We start from the raw sequence: 7,427 nt of genomic DNA, 5'->3' as shown, positions 1-7,427 counted from the left end.
GTCGTAAAATCCCAGGCTCAACTCTGGACATATGAAATCATCATAAAGCCGTTTTTCCCCATTTTGCCCTTATGTGTTAGTATGAATGGGTATTGAGAGTATTGGTTTGATTACGCTATTTCTTTAGCTTTCAAAAACAAAAACTCACTTTAAATGTCTCCGAACATGACCTGATTTTAAAATAGGTCTACCTCCACGACCATTTATAAAGGTCAGTTTCTACCCGCTTAAATTTCTATATTTTAGTAGAGAATTAAGAGCTTCAAAAATTGTATAACATGTTGCAAACATTTTTATGACTTAAGTACGCGAATGAGATCCACATAAATCATATATATGGCTCCAATCATTGATTTTAATCCATAAATGCAGCATGTGACATATGTTGCATAAATTGTGGTTAATTTAAATTAATGTGTGTTGCAATAGGAGAAAGGTAAAATGAATGAATCAGAACACGCAATAAGTGGATCTTTCAAACAGTTAGGATCGAGCGAGCATGAAATCGATGAAGACAACGTCTCCGAGTAAGGAGACATTGGAGATAGAGCACTTTATAGTGAAAGTGGAAGTGAAGAAGATATGGCTTTGCCTATTCCTAAACAACATTCTTTCAAAGAGTCACTAGAAAAAGACCAAAATGAAGTAGGTTTTATATATGCATAATGTTCTTCTCAACTTGTTTGTTGCACATGACCCTTTGAGGTTAATTTGGTAATTTGTATGGGAAGGAACGCGACGAGTTGCCATGGTTCTTGGCATATATATAATATATCATCGCATGTTCATCTTGCTGTACTCGGCATTATTGGGGTAAACCACCTTAGTTTTATATGCAACTCATTCGGTTAATTATTTGGTCCTCTATTGGTTGGTACCACATGTGATCATAGCTATATGTATATAGATCTTCCTGGTATTGTTATTTTACATTCCACGTAACTTTTATGTAAAACTATCATACAATTAGTTACTTTATTCTCAATCATGCTATTTAGGTTGGTTCATTTTTATGGGTTGGTTTGGGGTTGTTTTCAAAGGAAATATATCCAACTTCTCCCCCGAGTTAGCTGTCGGCTTGACAACGGGTTATTTGGGAAGTCTAACCACATTTTGTGGTTGGAATCAGAAAATGCTCGAGCTTAGTGTTGATGGCTATTGGGTTTTCTTTGTTCTTGGGCTTGTACTAGGTATGTCATTTCAACATAACATAGGGTTGTAACTTGTAAACGAGCTGAGCCATGATGGGCTCGGCTAGTTTATCTTAACGAGCTGAAATGTTGAGGAGCTCAAGCTCATCTTCTCAAGTGCTTGAGCCAGCTCATAGCTCATCAAACCGGCTCTCGTTTATTTTTATTATTTTAAAATTTAGTTTCTTATAAAATTTTGTACCTTTTTTGCAATATATATAAATATAAATAAACGCAGAAACTATAATCTACAGAAGTTATAATATATATACACACAATAAAATTAAAATTTGGGTTATGTTTTATACATACTAAAATTTGGGCTTAAGTTTAAACGTGTAAGCTAACAAGTGAGCCAATGAGTGAGGTAGTGATCTTACCTTGGCTCCGACTTGTTTTCAATGGAGCCATTCCAAGCAAGCGTGGAGCTTTTTAAACAAACTTATGTACATAGCATGATTTCATTGAGGTTTTCTTTTGCAGGTTTGTTTCTTGTTGCCCATTCCTTCATATTCGTGGTGGAGACCGTTAAGACAATCTCCAATAGGAGATTCATATATGTTTTTAGAAGAGAGAAAAAGTGATGTGAAAGAGAGAGATGCTTATGTGGAGGAGAGAGATGATTATGTGGAGGAGAGAATGTGAGATGAGATTATTGTGGAAGAATCTCCAAGAATGTGTTTGTGAGTAGAGATTGAGGAGAGATGAGAGAGAAGAGAAGAGAGAGATGGTAGTTTGGTGGGCCAAGTGCCATGTAATCACCTAAAAACACAATCTAAGAATCTATCTATTGGTGATGCTCTAAGGGTCTAAAATGGGCTTTTGATAGAACAAACTTAAGTTCCAAATGTCAAGTAAATTATAGCACCACGAGTCAAATTTTATTAATAGTGGTGATGGTAACCATGCTTGCGTTGTTATGGGGTGTGAGTGTGACATTGTTTACGAATGATTTTAACACTGATAGCAGTACAAGCCACCTGTGGCTCGGATGTATCGTTGGACCACTCGGTGTGTGGATCAGGTTCTATTTAGCACGGCTCAACGGTCAAGGCTTAGGAAGAACACAAATGCTGAAATGGATGCCTTTTAGTACATTGATAGCTAATGTAGTCGTCGCGTGTATTATGGCAGCATTTTCAACAATGAAGAAATATGTATGTTTTTGTTGCACCTTTAACATATTATTAATTATTTTTCATGTTGGTTTAATATAATGTTTTGTGGTGTGTAGGTGAAGGATGAACATTTTGATATTGTGGCTACAGGCATAGAGCTTGTGTGTGATAAAGTTAGATGGAGAGTGATTAGAGAAGATGTAGAAGCCGAGGTGGATGAGGAGATAGAACAAGTGGAAGAAGTAGGGGAACCAGACTACATGGATGTGGGTGGTGGCAGCAGTTCCCAACACGGGGGTTGGGATTATTCGGCTGGGTATGACTCGTATGGTAATAATTGGGCCCATGTGGGGTCAATGAATGAGGTGGTGGAAAGGCATAGGCCTTCTGCATATGAAAATTGGTCGGATGAGTCGCGTGCATTATTTGACCATCAGACCTTTATGGGAGCCTATGCTGAGCGAGCCAAAAAAGAGAGGCACGACAGGTTAGAGATGTGGAACCGTGCCAATGCTTATGGGTGAGAGCATGAGATGAATATGAGATACTTGGATGATAGGAATCGGAGTATGCATGATCAATGGCATGCAGGTGAACCGGTTGTACCGGATCCACCAAGCGTAGATTACACGACCCTATCTCCATATAGGGCTGTTCACGAACTGAACCGAACCGAACCGAACGCGAGCATGCTCATACTTGGTTTGGTTTGAAAGCGAGCCGAACGAGCGGATTGAATTTAAAGAAACGAGCGATATCTTTATGCTTGAACTTGGTTTGGTTTTGAAACCAAGCGGCTTGGTTCATTTTGGTTTTGCTTCATTTCGTACAAAGTTTCCAATTTTAAATTTCTAAAACTTCAAAATATCATTAATTCAAGACTTTCAACTCTAAATTGTCTAAACTTTCACCTTTAAAATGTATAAAACTCATAGATAACAACAAAACATATATAAAACGAGTGGCTATGGTTTAAATTTGAACTTTGAATTCAACACAAAAGAGGAAAATTTTAAAAATTTACCGAGCGAGGCTTTGCTCGTGCTTGGATTGCTTTTAAACCGAACCAAGCCGAACAGCTCACTTCCAAACCGAGACGAAATCAAACGAGCATTTTTCGAGCAAAATTCGAGCGAACGACGAACGAGCGGCGAGCAGTTTGGACAACCCTACCTCCATATGACGGTTCGGTGGGCTATCCTGAACCACCTCTTTATCATTCCATGTGGGTCAGCCCAATGCAGTCAATGGAACCACCACCACCACAAGAAGAAGGAAGCAGCGGAGGCGATGGGGCGTTTAATTTCGGCCAGTTCTCAGATTTCATGACATATATCTTTGGGCCGGCCCACCCGTCTTACAACTGACTGAGACTCGTGATTCCAGGTGAACACCGTTCTGTATATTTCTGTATAGTTGTTATTTATTTTATTTTTTTGTGTTTGTTTATTTTTGGGTGGATGGGTGGATGATGGAATACTTATGATTAAGCATTATGGGTTTTGTTGAAAAGAAGGTTGTGTTTATGAAGTAGTTTGTTTCTTTTTTCTCAAAACCGTACATTGAGGACAATGTATCCCAAGTGTGGGGACGAGGAAAATTTCGTTTGTTTTGAAAAATTTCGTTTAAAAAAATGATGAAAAATTAAAAACAAAATCAGAAAAAAAGCAAAAAAAAAATTAAAAGAAAAATTATAAAAAAAAGTGTGTAAAGAAACCGGAAAGTGGTAAGATAGCGGGTAAAGTTTTGGTCCCTTTTCATGGTCATAAGTCCCTAAATAACATGTGTCTAGTTGTTTTTTTTAAGAAGGAGATTATGTAGTTTTCTAACCAAGGTTAGCATGCTTTCAGTGTAATAACTTGCATGACACGTTCGTTTACACTTGAAAATTGAGAAAAAAGTATTGGTTGGTGAGAAGGTTGATATTCTCCGATAGAACTTGTACAATTAGTGCATTTCGAGATCTTAGTGTGGCATGAGTGCGAAAGTGATAAAGGCACTTAGGTTAAGCCTCGTCTAGATGAACGAGAGTGTGGGTTTTGGGGGGGGGGGGTTGGGCCTCATGCATTACATATATGAGCGTGGATATGAGAGGGGCGTGGGGTTGGTTCCTTTAGAAAACCTTATTGTGCCTATTCTTTTATTTAATCAACCCCGGTGTTATATTGCGAAACGATCCGACTTAATAGGTTTCTATGTAATTGTTTTAGTATTTATCAATTAGATATGTTAAGCATTATGTTTATCATGCTTACAAAAAAAAAGATTGTATTAGAGCTGCAAAGTTTAAGTATGCAATGTTCAAGTATTATATTAGTTCAAAAAAAATTGATGATGTTAGTGATGTATATAGTTGTTTATTTCATTATTTACTTAGTTTGTTTGTAATAAGTCGGATCGGATCGCTTGAGCTACTTTCAATATTCCCTTCCATACCTTTACAATTGGCCCCATTATAACCCATTTTAAGTCATCTTGATTTGCATTCATGTCAAAAGCATTTACATATGTGGAGATTTGTTTATTGTACAAGCGTATGCGAGGAGAATTGATTAAATGTGAAACGTATGGATGATCACCAAGAAAAGGTTAATGTGTAAATGTGTGTTATGTATAGGTAAAAACCGAAAGCATGTTAGGTCTGGTTAGAAATCTATGGTTTAAATGGAAAATCAAGTGAACTAGTACAACCGATAAAAATAAGGGAACAGGGTATGACTTGAGACCATAACTGAACCAGAATTGTGGTAAGATTGGTGGCTACAAGTTAAAAATAATAAAAAGTTTGTGTTGAGATGTTGCTTGAGGGCAATCAACGGGTAAGTGTGGGAATGTCACGGGTGGTCAATTGGACAACCCTTAAGTGATTTAAGACTATAATAATCATTCATTGAATTGGTTTATCTTGTGGAATTAGATAACTACGGTGTGTTCGGTGAATTGTAGGTGCAAAGGAGGTTCCGAGGCTATTATGATGTATAACGAAGAAACCTAAGGAACCGGGTACGCGAGGGAGGTCAAAAGAAGTGAAAACGGGAATGCGAGGCTGAAGTCCACCGTGACCCACGGTTTAAGACCGTGGGCCACGGTCCAATGTGACCAAAATGGACAGAGGCCACCGTACCGTGGCCTCTGTCCTACCGTGAAGCCCACCGTGGCCTACGGTCTCGGTCCAGTATCTCCAAACCATCATCGTGGCCCACGGTGGAGACTGTGGGCCACGGTTCGAGCCGTAACTGCCGATTTTTCTGGTTATTATATTCGTATTTGGGTTGTCTTTTGATTATTTTTCATTCTCAAACACCCTAGAGACGATTTTGGAGTCCAATTTTGGTGATTGTGATCATTAGTTTGATGGTTGTGGTTCATTCCTATAACCTAATTGATATGGTGATGAATCAAACGATGCGTGGCTAATTCTCTATATGTTTTCCCTCGAATTGTAAGGTTTCTTTATGAATGTTAATTGAATGTTTATGAATTTCCGAGATAATATTTTAATCTTATTGATTTCATTATTATGGTGTTATGAATTGATTGTTAATTTGTTAGTTTATTGAATTCAAGTTCTAAGCCGTCAATTCTTGGTTTTGTATGTAATCGAGATTGATCGGGAGGGACTCGGGATTAGATAATCTAATTGAAATTTGAGTGATTACCTTGCATTTATAATTCAAGTACTTAGTCCTCAATTATCACAATTTTTGCATAATCACGAACTATATAATTATTGTTCATCTCAGTTAAACATTCACGTTGACTTTTGTAGAAACCTGAAACCGAGGGAAGGCATACTTTTTCATATTGTTTAAAACTCGTTTATTTGCTTTAGTTCTTTTTGTTATTCAAATCAAACAACCAAATCATTGAATTTAATTTGTGCACTTAGTTTAATATAGATAAATTATTAAGCTACTTAGTAATACATTTTCCACGAACTCCTTGTGTTCGACACCCGCTTATTGCTATCTAGTTAGTTATAATCGGTTTATTTTTTAGTGAGTCTTCGACCTCACGTTACCCGCCAATTTCGAGTAGGGAATTAGGGGGTGAGTTGGGTGACTCGGGTACAACAATTGCGGGGGTGATTGTTGGGTCAATTGTTGTTTGGCCCAAGTGTAAGGCCCAACCCAAGAATTAAGGTTTTATAATATTTGGTAATGTCTTAGCTAACAAGTTAGGTTAGTCTATATAAACCGAGTTATGGTTAGACATTAGAGAGTGTGGAGTTGGTGTAACCGAGTTAGGGTTCATCAAGAGTCAAACCGAGTTAGGGTTTGAGGTATTGTAATCAGTTTTTTGAGTGAGATTTTCTGATTAATATAAACGAGAGTTATTCGTTTAGTTTGTGTGTTGATTATCGATACGGGACTTGCCTACATGCCTACATTATAATTTATTTTAGACCTTTAGTGCACATGATAATAGTACTTTATATGAATTATGATTACTTGATTTTTCAACCAGATGAAGTTTTACCCGTGTTACCGAGCTCATTTAACAAAGGAAAGGAAAGGAATGGAAAATAATTTAGAAAGAAACAATTTACACTACAAAAGCCTTTATTTTTCTTCTTTTCTTTCTTTAAATGAAACTCAAAAACACATTGTTTATTCTTTGCTTTCTTAAATGAACAAAATGATATAAGCCTTTATTAAACTAATAAAGATAGTCCATTTCATGTTGTATTCTGTTTTTAAACTATTTTATATCTCATGAGAATAATCATAGCATTCACATATCCTTTTATGATGTGTAAATCCTTTCAATAATAACCACAATATATCATAGAAGTATTAAGCATGCCAGAAATTGGTTTGATTCAATTAACATTTGGTTATCGCTTAATCAAATAACCTTAATTATAACCGTCGGTTAATCACAGTTATCGGTTAATTCAGTTTAATACTTTAATCTCGATCTGTCATCAGTTAATTTTGGTTAACGGTTAAGACAAGCTCACCCCTGTTAGGTTGAAGCATGGTGATTTTAGCATTAAGGATTAAAACTTTTACATGTTCCTTTGACTTCAAGGAAAAAATTAAAACTAATAATATTTTGGGTCATACCAAAAGTGTCATTGTTAGGTCATACCAAAAGTGCTTGGTTGGGCAATTTA

The 7,427-nt window shown here is 36.7% G+C and overlaps 1 pseudogene; it reads left to right on the top strand.

Moving 5' to 3' along the window:
• Nucleotides 1-366: 366 nt before the first annotated feature.
• Nucleotides 367-2,832, top strand: LOC143617605 (uncharacterized; annotated as a pseudogene).
• Nucleotides 2,833-7,427: the final 4,595 nt, after the last annotated feature.

This window comes from Bidens hawaiensis, unplaced genomic scaffold (assembly GCF_021521415.1).
Source record: "Bidens hawaiensis isolate Kalapana, Puna unplaced genomic scaffold, B.hawaiensis_p1.1 tig00055813_1, whole genome shotgun sequence".
Taxonomy (NCBI): Eukaryota; Viridiplantae; Streptophyta; class Magnoliopsida; order Asterales; family Asteraceae; genus Bidens; species Bidens hawaiensis.
Note: the sequence above shows the minus strand (reverse complement) of the source record. Positions and strands in the feature narration are given on the sequence as shown.